Genomic DNA, 13,743 nt, shown 5'->3' on the forward strand with positions numbered 1-13,743 from the left:
CCTAGCTCAAACTCATAAAACTTTTTGGTCAAAGGAGAAGCAAGTTGTTATCCTTTCTCTGTTTATCAACTTCTCTAAGATCTGACCTTTAAAGGAAAAAAGAATTACAGGTTCATTTGAAAACAATGGAGAAACTAGGTTAGCCTGTTAATGTTACTTTTAGAAACCTGATCACTTAAAAATAATGATTAACAGGTTGATTATTACACCCATGTGTGCATATGTCAAAATTCACTTACATACTTGTGATTTGTATACTATTCTGTTAATAAATTATAGTTCAATAAAAATTTTATAGAAAAAAATTAAAATTAATGACTCCTTTTGCATAATTCTGTTCCTTAATTTCTCTTCTTTCCGACTTATCATAGAAGACAGGATCTGTGTGTGTACCAACTTTTTTCTGATTTTGTTCTCACTTGTTTAGTCCTGCATAGAAGTCAAAGGAGTAATGGCTAGAGGGCTGAAATATTCACTCGCTTAATGTTACCTCTGGTAAGAAGGGATGGGTATAGACTTGCTATGCCTTCTGCTGTGTTTCTCTTAAAAAAATGGAATGCACTGAGATTGTTTCAAAGAAACAGTTGTGTACCACATCAAAGGACCTAACTGTGAAACCAGCCACCATCCAAGGTGCCAGCCATCTCAATGGCAAAAGGCAATGTCGTTGCATGAGGTTTTCTGTCTGAGTGACCATCCACCGAGCTCATCTTCCACTCCTACACCAGCTCATCGTCCAGGAGCTTGGAAGATGCATGGGTGAAGGAACACCGTGCAATCATCTGTGATCGCAAACTTAGCCCAAAGTCTCTGACCTGCGGTCCTGGTTGGAGTTCTCTGTGTCACATACTTCTGTGTTTAGCAACAGTAGCTTTGGAGATGAGAGCGATGCAGACACGTCTACCCTTCCTTGACCTGCTTCCTCAGGGTGCTGGGGGTTCCAACCAGGGTTCAGGGATGATGAGAGCCCTGTGGGTTTTGTAATGGGGGAGCATATACCCCACCCAGCTGCTCCTGATGTTAGTGCTTTTCTCATGCTGAGAGGTTTGTTCTGTGGCATTCTGGGCTATATCATGTAACAAGGATTACCAGATGGCTATTATAAGCATAATTTCCGTTTAAAATTTGTGTTACCCTATATCTCTTTCAATTTATGCTTCTAGTTAGAGGGGGTTAAGAGGCTAAGCCCTCTGAAAGTTATGAACATAGCTGGCCTTGCAAACTCTACCACCAATTACTATGAATAATTTTAAATTTCTTATCCTTTCATTCCTGAAACCTGGAAAGCAGCATGGGATTTTGCCACAGGAACTATTCACACACTTGTTTTCTTGAGGACAGTGACCTCCTTTTGAACTCAGGTGTTCTGCACACCTGTATGATAAATTTCAGGTTCTCAGAAAAGTTGTATGATCCGATAGCTTTGAGGGAATTAAAAAAGACTCAAATAAAAGTAGATAATTAGCAATTATACCAGCAGATGTCAAAATACCTGAAAGAGTCTCAGTTGTGTTTGGATGTTCAAGTAAAAATCTGATTGAAGCTATTTTCTTAGCATGTTTGTAAAATGTGTACATGTGTGACTGTGTGTATATTTTTTAGCTTGTCACTGTGCTGTAAGTTGGTTGGGCCCTGAATCCATTCGTTACGAAGTAGGCAGTTTGAGCAGAATGCCCTTCTGCTGCACTGGGGCCATCCCTCAGTTTTGAGGACCACGCCAGAGAGGAGATCAAATGGCCCCTGGAGTAGCTGCCTGTAAGAAAGCAAACCTGCTGAATGCACAGGCCAGGGCTCGCCTGACAACAGCTTGGCAGTCCTGACACAGAATTCTCCCTGTGTAACCACGCCCTTGTGAGAAATGCAGATGCCACGCAAGCCCTCAGCCTCAAGAAACGTTGCCAGCTCATGCTAAGAAAGAAGGGACAAATGCTCAGACTGTTAATTTGAATTGAGCATGTTAAATGACTACACACAGCACTGAGCTCAGTGTCACACGCAATGCATAAAAAAGCAGAAGTTTTACCCTCCAGAGACTTATGGTCTAATATTCCTCATAAAAGCAAAGGATGAAAATATAGTGCACTCCTTCTTCTTAGATTAGACATCAAAAGTTTAGGGAAAAATGTAGATGAAGAGAAACAGTAGTTTAGAGTTTGAAAATACGCATCATTATGCTAGAAAACTTCTGTAAGAATCCAAAGCCTTTAAAAATAAAACACTATAATTGAACACGTAGCGATTTCTTTACACATCTTCACCAACAGACAAAGGAAGACTGGAAAGATATATAAGGTGTTCTCTTACCCTTTTAATTGGGTACTGAGAAGTTTTGTCAACAAGACTATCCTTCATCCGTCCACTTCAGGGATCTGCTGCAAACTTCTGAACTTTGTATGGTAATAGACAAGCACATCAGATAAAGCAAGAAATATCAGGGCCAAGTCAACAAATATTATCGAATGCCTTCCATGTGATAATCCTTGTGTTAGAGACTGGAAGGGTATGTGTCCACATTCTCGAAGAAGTAAACTAGGATTCTCTTCAAGGTAAATCTCTCATAAAAATTAGGAAGGCTTCACGAAAGAAAGTGTCCTCTCTTTCCACCAGCGCACTTTGTTAGTACAGCTGAACCTCAGCTCACACTGAAAGTGCCTTCATAGTCATATAGGAATATTATAGCCCATTCCATTTAGGACCGGATTCTCTGGATTATATTTTGCAAGTCATTAATAAATATAGCCTGATTTTCTTCACATAATCACACGTTAACCTATCTACAAGTGAAACTATGAATTTAAACAAAGTGACTAAATGGATTTTTTCTGGAACGTGGTATTTGGACTAGATGGGGACCACTAAAGTTCTTTTCAACTCTCAAGTTCTGTACTTCCACCATGTTGTTATTTAAAAAAAACCCTTATAACTCATTTTTTAAACTAAACTTGTATTTATGAGATAATTACAGATTCACATGTAGTTGTAATAAGAAATAACACAGAGAGATCTCATACACCCTTTACCCAGTTTCTCCCAAGGGTAGCATTTTGCAAACGATAGTACTTTACAGTGTTCCAGCTGGATATTGCTGCTATTGATGCAGTCGAGATCAGAACATTTCCCTCACTGGGAGGATTCTTCATAGCCACGCCCACTCTCCGCTCACCCCACCTCCTCTTTAATCCCTGGCAACCACTAATCTCTTTTCCACTTCTATAATTTTGTCATTTTCAAGAATGTTATATAAATGGAATTTTACTATGTTATATAAATGAAAAGTGAGTAAACTTTTGGCTGCTTTTTCACTCAGGTGAGTTCCTTGGAAATTCATTCAGGTTGTTGTAAGTATCAATATTTCATTCCTTTTTATTGCTGAGTAGTATTCCATAGTATGGATGCACTGTAGCTTATTTAACCATTCGCCTGTTGAAGGACATCTGAGTGTTTCCAGTTTTTGACTATGACTAATAAAATTGCTATAAACATCCATGTATAGGCTTTTATGTAAATGAGTTTTCATTTGTCTGGAATAAATTTGCCCAGGGGTGCAATTGCTGGATCATATGGTAGTTGCATGCCTACTTTGTAAAGAAACTGACAAATTGTTTTCCAAAGTAGCTGGATCACTTACATTCCCATCAGCAGTGCATGAATGTCCACTTATTCCACATCCTCACCAATATTTTGTGTGGTTACTATTTTTCATTTGAACCATTCTGATAGGCATGAATTGGTATCTCGTTGTGGCTTTAATTTGTATTTCCCTATTGGCTAATGATGTTGAACATCTTTTCATGTGCTTATCTGTATATTCTCTTTGGTGAAATGTCTGTTCGTATCTTTTGTACATTGTCTAATTGGATTTTATTAACCAATCAGTTTTAAGAGTTTCTTATATAATCTGGATGCTAGTCCTTTGTCATATATGTGCCTGCAAGATTTTGTCCCAGTCTGTAGTTTATCTTTTTTTTAAAAATTCAAAATAGTTTAACATTTACTTGTACATATTTGTAAGGTACAGTGTGTTGCTACCATACCTGCATATACTGTACAATGATTCACTTAGGGTAGATGTCATAGTTTTGTACCCATTATCTTTTTGTCCTCTTGATAGATTCTTTCATAGAGCAAACTTTTAAATTTTGGTGAAATGTAATTTCAGTTTTCCTTTTGAGGGACTGTGCTTTTGGTGTTAAGTTTAAGAATCCTTTACATAGCCCTAGAACCCAAAGCTTTTCTCCTGTTTTTTTTTTTCTAAAAATTTCACAGTTTTATGTTTTACATTTAAGTTCATGTTTCACTTGAGTTGATTTTTGTGTAAAGTGTCAGAATTAAATCGAGGTTTATATTTTTTCCATGGGTGTCTAATTGCTTTATTACCATTTGAATTGCTTTTGTACCTCTGCCAAAAATCAGTTGAATATATTTGTGTGGGTTTATTTCTGGGTTCTCTACCGTATTAGTTTATTAGAGCTGCCATGACAATGTACCACAGACTGGGTGGCTCAAACAGCAGAAAGCTATTTTCTCACAGAACCGGAGGCTTGAAGTCAGAGATCAAGGTGTCGCCTTAGGCCTGTCTCCTTGGCTTGTAGATACCCTTCTTATTCCTGTGTCTTCACATGGTCTCCCCTCTGTACATGTCTGTGTCCAAATTTTGTCTTCTAAAAAGGACATCAGTCTAATTGCATCATGACCCACACTAATGACCTCATTTTAACTTAATTACCTCTTTAAAGATCTTATCTTTATTTTTTATTTATTTATTTATTTATTTATTTATTTATTTTTAAAATTTTATTATGTCGATATACATTGTGGCTGATTATTGTTGCCCATCACCAAAACCTCCCTCCCTCCCCCCCCCAACAATGTCCCCTCTGTTTGCTTGTCATATCAACTTCAAGTAATTGTGGTTGTTATATCTCCCCCCCCCGTTTTTTTTTTTTTTTTTTTGTGTGTGTGTGTGTGTGTGTGTGTGTGTGTGTGTGAATTATATATTAATTTTTAGCTCCCACCAATAAGTGAGAACATGTGGTATTTCTCTTTCTGTGCCTGACTTGTTTCACTTAATATAATTCTCTCAAGGTCCATCCATGTTGTTGCAAATGGCAGTATTTCATTCGTTTTTATAGCTGAGTAGTATTCCATTGTGTAGATGTACCACATTTTCCGTATCCACTCATCTGATGATGGACATTTGGGCTGGTTCCAACTCTTGGCTATTGTAAAGAGTGCTGCGATGAACATTGGGGAACAGGTATACCTTCGACTTGATGATTTCCATTCCTCTGGGTATATTCCCAACAGTGGGATAGCTGGGTCGTATGGTAGATCTATCTGCAATTGTTTGAGGAACCTCCATACCATTTTCCATAGAGGCTGCACCATTTTGCAGTCCCACCAACAATGTATGAGAGTTCAATACAGTCACACTCTGAGCTACTGGGAGTTAGTACTTGTGATGGTTAATTTAATTTAATTAATTTATTTATTTTGAACTTGCCAGTCTCCATAATTATGTGAGTGAGCCCATTCCTTTAAATAGATCTCTTTTTACACATAAGCACACCCTATTAATTCTTTTTCTCTCAAGAAACACCCTGATTAGTAGAAAACTGTCTGGCTAGATTATTTTCAAAGTTTTTGATAGGTATTTTCACATAGCTTCTCAAAAGGCTTAACAGTGAACGTTCCCACCAGCCATGTGTGAGAGGACATGAACTGACAATTCACAAAGAGGAGAAACACAGTGTATGAGTGTCTGTGTCACCCACAGCATTCAGCACTCGTGATGGTTAATTTTATCTGTTAACTTGACTGGGTCATGGAATGCCCTGATGTTTGGTCAAACATTATTCTGGGTGAGTCTGTGAGGGTGTTTCTCGATGAGATTAACATTTGATTGGATAGAATGAGTAAAGCAGATGCCCTTCATGACGTGGGTGGGCCTTGAGCTGGGGCCTGGGTTCTTTACCTGCCTTCAAACTCAAACTGAAATATTGGCTATTTCTAGGTCTTAAGCCTGTTGGCATTCAGACTAGAACTGTATGATTGGCTCTTCTGGGTCTCTAGCTTGCCAATGGCAGATTTTGGAACTTCTCAGCCTCTGTTATTACATGAGCCAGTTCCCTATACTAAATATATATACAATAAATTATTATATATAATAAATACAATGCAATATATAATATATATATATTATATTGGTTCTGTTTCTCTGGAGAACACTCTCTAATATAAGACTTCAACATATGAATTTTGGGAGGGACACAATTTAGCCCATAACATCTATTCTGTTGCTTTGGTCTGTGTGTCTATCGCTCTGCCAGTACCACACAGACTTGATTATTATAGCTGTATAATAAGTCTTGAAATTTGGTAGACTGATTCCTTTTACTTTGTTTTTCTTTTTCAAAATTATTTTAATTGTTCTAGTTACTTTGTATTTTCATAAAAATTTTAGAATAATGTTATATATGTGTATTTCATATTTATACATATAAAATATCTTGCTAGGGTTTTGATCAATTTTGGGATAATTGACATCTTATATTGAGTCTTCTAATCCATGAACATAGTATATCTCTTTATTAAGATCTCGTATTTCTTTCATCAGTATAGTGTAGTTTTCAACATACAAGTCTTGTACATGCTTTGTTAGATCTATACTAAGTTAATTCCTTTTTGATACTACACTTGATCTTAGCCAAAAGGCCGAGAAGCGATTTTAATTCCTTTTTGAAAGAATGGGAATGTCATTGTATTTTTAATTTTGGTGTCCATGTGTTCATTGTTAGTATATGGAAATAGAACTAAGTTTTGTATGTTTATTTTGTATCCTTTGTCCCTGCTAAACTCATTTATTAGTTCCAGGAGTTTTTGGTAGAGTCTTTGGGATTCTCTATATAGATAATCATGCTATCTGAAAATAGGAACAGTTTTATTTCTTCCTTTCCAATCAGTGTGTCTTTTATTTCCTTTCATTGCCTTATTGACTGGAACTCCAAATATTATGTTGAATTGTAGTGGTGAGGAGACATCTTGTCTTGTTCCTAATCTTATCAGAAAAACATTCAGTCTTTTACCATTAAGTGTAATGTTAGCTTTAGGCTTTTAGCAGACAATCTTTATCAAGTTGAGGAAATTCTCCATTATTATTTTTCTGAGAGTTTTTATCACGTGGATGTTGAATTTTGTCAAATGCCTTTTCTGCATCGATAAGTATAATCTTGTGATTTTTCTTCTTTAGCCTGTTAATCTAGTGGATTACACTGATGATTTTCAAATATTGAATCAGCCTTGTATTCTTGGAATAAATTCTACCTGCTAATTGTGCATAATTATTATTATATACTGCTGACTGCTATTTCCTAATAATTTGTTAAGGAATTTTTCACTTATATTTATGAGGGATATTGGTCTGTAGTTTTGTTTGTTATACTGTATTGATTGACTGTCTGTTTTAGTATCAGGGTAATGTTAACTTGATACAATGAGTTGGGATGTGTATTCTATTTTCTGGGATAGATTGTGTAGAATTAATATTAACTCTTCAATCATTTGGTATAATTCTCCAAGTGAAACCCATCTGGGCCTTGATATTTCTTTTTGGGAAGTTCTTTTCATCATAAATTCAATTTGCTTAACAGTTATAGGGCTGCTCAAATTACATATTTCATAATGGGAGAACTGAGGTAATTTGTGTTTTGATATGTTAAGACTTAGGTCTGCCATTTCATTATTTTTGTTATTAATTCTCTCCTTTTTAAAACTTTTACCTGTATGTTTCTCTTTTTCCTGTCTTCCTGTGGGATAATTGAACATATTTTAGAATTTCCTTATGATTTGTGTATAGGGTGTTTGAGTGTACCTCTTTGTATAGCTTTCTTAGTGGTTGCTCTAAGTATCCTACTATATATTTACATAAATTATCACAGTCTACTGATGTCATCATTTTATCAGCTCGAGTGAGGTATAGAAACCTTACCTCTGTTTACATCCCTTTACCCTCTGTTCTTTGCAATATAATTGTCTTAAATATTTCCTCTACATACATTTAGAACTACTTTAGTCAATGTTATAATTTTTGCTTCAATCATCAAATATAATTTAGAAAAGTCAAGAAAAGAAGAAAAACCTGTTAAATTTCCTATATTTTTGCTTGCTGTGTTATTTCTTTTTTTCCTTATGTTCTATGGTTTCATATTTTATCACGTCCTTTCTGTTTAGAGAACTTCCTTTAGCTATTCTTTTTGGGTAGTTTGCTGGCAACAAATTTTATTAGTTTTCCTTCACCTGAGAATGTCATGAGATCCCCTTCATTCTTCCAGGATGTATTTGATGGGTGTAGGATACTGGCTTGGCAGTTCTTTCTTTTCAGGACTTGAAAAATATTGCACCACTTCTTTGTGGTTCTAAGATTTCTGATGAGAAATACACTGCCATTCTAATTGTTTTTCTCCTGTATTTAAGGTGACATTTCTCTCCTGGTGATTTCAAGATTTTTTTTCTTTAGTTTTCAGAAGTTTAATTGTAATGTGTCTTTGTGTGGATTTCTTTGGGTTCTTAAATCTGTAGGTTTATGTCTCTTGCCAAATTTAGAAAGTTTTCTGCCATTATTTCTTTAAATACATTTTCAGCCCTGCCTGCTCCTTTTGGAACATCAATGGTATAAATGTTGGCTCTTCTGTTAGATCCTACAGGTCCCTGAGGCTCTGTTAATTTTAATTTATTTTAGTTTATTTTCTATCCTTTTTCAGACTGCGTCATTTCTATTGTTCTATCTTCCAGTTCACTTCTTTTATTCTTTTATATTGTCTATTCTGCTATTAAGCTCATCTATGGAGATTTTAAATCTTATTTCAATTATTGTATTTTTTAGTTCTAGAATTTCTTTTTGCTTTCTCTTTATATTTTCTATTTCTTTGCTGAGGATTTTTTTTTTTTTTTTTGCTGAGGCCTTCTATTTTTTCATTTGTGTCAAGTGTGTTCTTAATTTGTCTTTGAGGTGTTTTTATGATGGCTGCTTTGAAATCTCTGTCAAATAATTCCAATGTCTCTGTAATCTCAGTGTTGGCATCTATTGATTCTATTCTTTCATTCTTTTTAAGATCTTCCTGGTTATTGATGTAATGAGTATTTTTCTATTAAAACCTGGACATTTTTGTGTTATGTTAAGATTCTAGATCTTATTTAAGCCTTCTGTTTTAGCTGGGGTTTTTTTTGTTTGTTTGTTTTTTGTTTTGTTTTCTAACACGGCTCCGGTAGGGCAATGGGAGTCTCTTACTCCAGCTGGAGGAGGAAATCCAGGTTCTCCACTCATCCTCCACCGATACCCAAGTTTGAGGGGGTGGGTGATCTCCGTTACCGTTGGGTGGAAGTGGGATTGCCAGCTCTCCGCTGACACCGAGGTAGGGATGATTTCATTATTGCTGGTGAATCTTGAAAGTCCTGAGTCTCCACTAGTCTCTCTTACTCTACCCCAGATGGTTGGAAGACAAGCATTTTGTTATTGCTGGTGGAGGAGATAGGCAAGACTCCTCACGTGGTCTCCACTGATACCACGAGGGGGCCTCTCTACCAGTTCTCTATTTGGCTTTTTCTCCCATTGGGGTTGTTGGAGCACCTATGACAATCTTGTGTGGGTGGAAGTCTAGGCTCCCCACTGGGCTATATTTGCATACATCTTAGCCAGTTCAGGCTTCTACGACAAATTACTATTGACTGGATGGCTTATAAACAACAGAAGTTTATTCCTCATAGTTCTGGAAGTTGGAACATCATGGTCAGGTTCCAGTGAGGGCTCTCTTCTGGGCTGCAGACTTCTGACTTTTTGTTGTCTTCACATGGCAAAGAGCAGAGGGAAGTAAGCACTGTCGGGGACTCCCATAAGGGCACTAATCCCATTTGTGAGGACTTCATCCTCATGATCTCAACAATTCTAATCACCTCCCAAAGGGCCCACCTCCTAATACCATCACATTGGTGGATAGGGTTTCAACATATAAATTTGGAGGGGACACAAACATCCAGTCCTTAATAGCATGGGTGGGGGTGGGGCCACAGTTTTTTCTGTGGTGTTTGGCTGGAGTAGAGCAGTTATCATCTACAAGTTTTCTGTCTTGCTAGGCTTTCCCTTTCCTGGTCCATTGAACAGAAAAAGCAGGCTTTTGGGGGGAATTTTTTTTTTTTTTTTTGTCTGCCCCTGTTGGCATTTCTGGGCTGCTGACTTCCTCAGCTTCTAGTCTGGGATATATGCTGCTAAAAGAAAACCCAGGACACTCACCACGGTGCTCTTCCTTAGTCCTGAGGTCCCCAGCTTGTCTGCCCACCTCTCTCCACCATTCAGACAAGGCCTCTGCCTCTGCGGAGTTTACATTCTAGTGATTAAAACTGATGCTAAGCCAGTAATCACACAATTATTCCGACGTGGTGTGGAAGATAAAGGTGAGTTCACCTCTGTGAATTATCATCCTTGCTATCATGAAAAGGTGTTCATTAAGTGCCTCATTGCACATAAGGCTGTGAAAGAAAATTCTACCAAATGTTTGATCCTATTAGCTTGTTTAAGGTGCAATTTTTAGTCTGGGTCATGTTCAAAAAGTCTGTTGCAAAGGTGACTGTTTTCTCTATGCATCCAAATACAATGTCAATGAAAAAATTTAAGGTTACCGCTCAGTCACTTCTTATCAAGTCACCTTTGCAAAAATTCTCAGCATAACATATTATCTATTCTTTTTCTTGCTCATTTATTTGTTTGCACTCTATTTTATCCAGTAAAATATAAGCTCCACGAGAGAGAAGAGGGGCTTCTTTATCCTGTTCACTGTCCACAGTAGTTGCTCTACTAATGTTTATGGAAGGACTGAATGAGGGGACAACCAGATGAAGAGCAGATTCAAATGGCCATGGAAAGATACGAAAATAAGTGATAGGAAGCATTTACTTAAAGCAAGTATTCTGAAGACAATAGAAGACATTATCTTAGAAAAAAAATACAATCTCTTTGTTTAGCAGCTCTATTGACAATAGCCAAGATATGGAACCAACCTAAATATCTACCAACAGATGACTGGGTAAGGAATGTATGCACAATGGAATACTACTCAGCTATGAAAAAGAGAGAAATTCTGCCATTCACAGCAACATGGATGAACTTGGAGCAAATTATGTTTAGTGAAATAAGCCAGGCACAGAAAGAGAAATACCAAATATCCTCACTCATAAGTGTGAGCTAAGAAAGAAAGAAAGAAAGAAAGACCACAGTAAAAATGTTGAACTTTGAAAAGGAGAAAACAGACCTGTGGTGACTAGAGGTGGGAAAGGAGGGGGAAGGGGAAGGGGTTAGAGAGTGATTGGGTAAGGGACAAAGAATAATTGAGATTTGTAATGATGAACATGTTAATAATATTGATTTGATCATCACATACTATACACAAATACTGACAGCCAGCTCTGTAAATATAGCCATAAATATGTATAAACAATTAAATAAATATAAATATGTATAAACATAAATATGTATGAACAATTATGTTTCAATGGAAAAAGTAAATTTAAAAATAATAAAAACTAAAAAATAAAAAACACTGCTTTTCAAAACTTAAAAAAAAAATTAATAAAAATCCTTTTTATTATGGAAAATGCTAAGTACACACAAAAGTAGGGAGACTAATAAAACACAATCCCATGTGCCCATCATCCAGTCTCAGGCCATCGATCTCCAGCCAATCTTGTTTTATGTTCCCACCCACTGCTGTCTTCAGCCTCGGTTATTCTGAAGCAATCCCAGACATCATATCATTTTATCAGTGTATTAGTGACCTCCGTTTCCGAGATTGTTTTACTTATTTAACATATGGTGGTATTTTACTGAAGAGATTAAAACTGGATTTGAAGCAACCTACTTAGATTCAAATCCTGACTTTGCCACTTACTAATTGCAAATAACTTGGGCAAGTTACTTACACTCTGTGACTCATTTTCTCATCTGTAAAATGGGTATAATTAATAGTGCCTGTCCCACGGGGCAGCTGTGAGGATTGGATATGTTAATACATGCTAAGCATCCGAAACAATGTTTAGGCCATAGCAAGTGCTTATCTTGTTATTATTGTTTGCAGAGATAGTTGAATAAAAAAGTCTCTTCCAGTTCTACACAGTGAATGAAACTTGAATTTAAATTTTATTAAAGCTCAAATAAGATGTGAAGTTTAATGAAGACAATCACCACCTTCTATTCCTCTCTTTAGTATGTACAATGGAAGAAAAGTAACAGGCTCTTGATTGTTAGACTTTGGACCATGCTAGGACTGCATTTTATGCCTTGAGAATGTCACTTGGTCACTCGAATTCATTTCTGAGATGGAAACTGCATCTGTTCCCCTTCTCCTCCCTGGGACCTTGTGAGCAGGGCTGGTTCTGGGAATATTACCAGTGAAGGTGGACTCCATAGAGCTGGCATCTCCTTCCTTAGCTCTAGCTGAGCTCCTGTCTCCTTTCTTCCACCACCACACTCTTCACAGAAATGTGCTCTCACGAAATTACTGGAAAAACTCACTCCCATGCAGGTGAGTGACCAGGGTGGCTTCACACATCAGCATTATCGACATTATCTGTGTTTTAACTGTTCTGAGATTTCTAAGTGCTAGGAGGTGGGGCACTCAGCAGGGCAAGGGAAGGATAAGACATAATCAATACCTCCTCTCAAAACGTGAACAGCGTCATGGGATCCCTGAAAGAACATTAAGTCACACTCCCAGACACTGCATGAATAAATGTCCAAAATCAAAGCTTTCCCATCTTTGGGGTCCAAGACTCCCAAAGAGCATTAAAGCTTAGTAAGGGGGTTTCACATCTCTAGCCAGGCCAACCATCGTCCCTTGAATAAATAATATCTCATATATATGCTACTCTTTTTTAACTGTATGCAGGAGATGTGATTATGAAAATGAATATTCATTTAAAACAGTTGTTGAGTTCTGGTGAGGATGATGATTTATTTTCTCAACCAACAGATATTAAAAATACACAACTAAGGTATACATGACATTTTGGTCACTGGAACAAAGGTTGGGAACCATTGGCTTAGTTGGTGCTTTGTGGTGCACAGAAAATGAGAAGTCAGCGTGGGCGGAAGTGGTTAAGAAGGCTTCGCAGAAGAGGTGGGAATTGGGCTGTGGTTGGCTGTTACCTCAGTAGCTGTTACTGTTTCACAAAGAGCCCTCAAGCCCCTGATGAATACTATAATAAACACTTATTTTTGCTCACTGCTCTGGGCCTGTTGATCCGAGCTGGGCTCAGCAGGGCTCACCTGTGCATCCATGGTCAGCTGTGGCAGTCTAGGTGGTTTGGGTGACTTTGGTTGAGGGCTCGGCCTGGCACGGGGCTGACTTGGTTCTGCCCCATTGTCCTGTCCCCCAGCAGGCTAGTGGGGTATGTTCTCATGGTGGGATGGTGAGGAGAGAGCAGCAGAGATGGAGTGGGAGAGCATCTTTGAGGCCTAGGCTAGCAACGGTCACATTGTCACTTCCACTTCATTCTACTAGCCAAAGCAAGTCACTACACCAGATCAAATTCAAGGAGCAAAACGGCCCTGTCTCTTGATGTGAGTAGCTACAAAATCACATTGCAAAGTGTGTGGATGTAGGGAGGGGTGGGCACTACTTTTGTAATTAGTTATTGAAACTGAGTAGCTCACATGATCTTTCAGGATTTACAGATATTTTGGGTCGAGTGAGAGTC

General features: G+C 37.5%; 1 pseudogene; it reads right to left on the reverse strand.

Moving 5' to 3' along the window:
• Positions 1 to 6,656: 6,656 nt before the first annotated feature.
• Positions 6,657 to 6,726, reverse strand: LOC134362338 (U2 spliceosomal RNA; annotated as a pseudogene).
• Positions 6,727 to 13,743: the final 7,017 nt, after the last annotated feature.

This window comes from Cynocephalus volans, chromosome 13, assembly GCF_027409185.1.
Source record: "Cynocephalus volans isolate mCynVol1 chromosome 13, mCynVol1.pri, whole genome shotgun sequence".
In the NCBI taxonomy this organism is placed as follows: domain Eukaryota; kingdom Metazoa; phylum Chordata; class Mammalia; order Dermoptera; family Cynocephalidae; genus Cynocephalus; species Cynocephalus volans.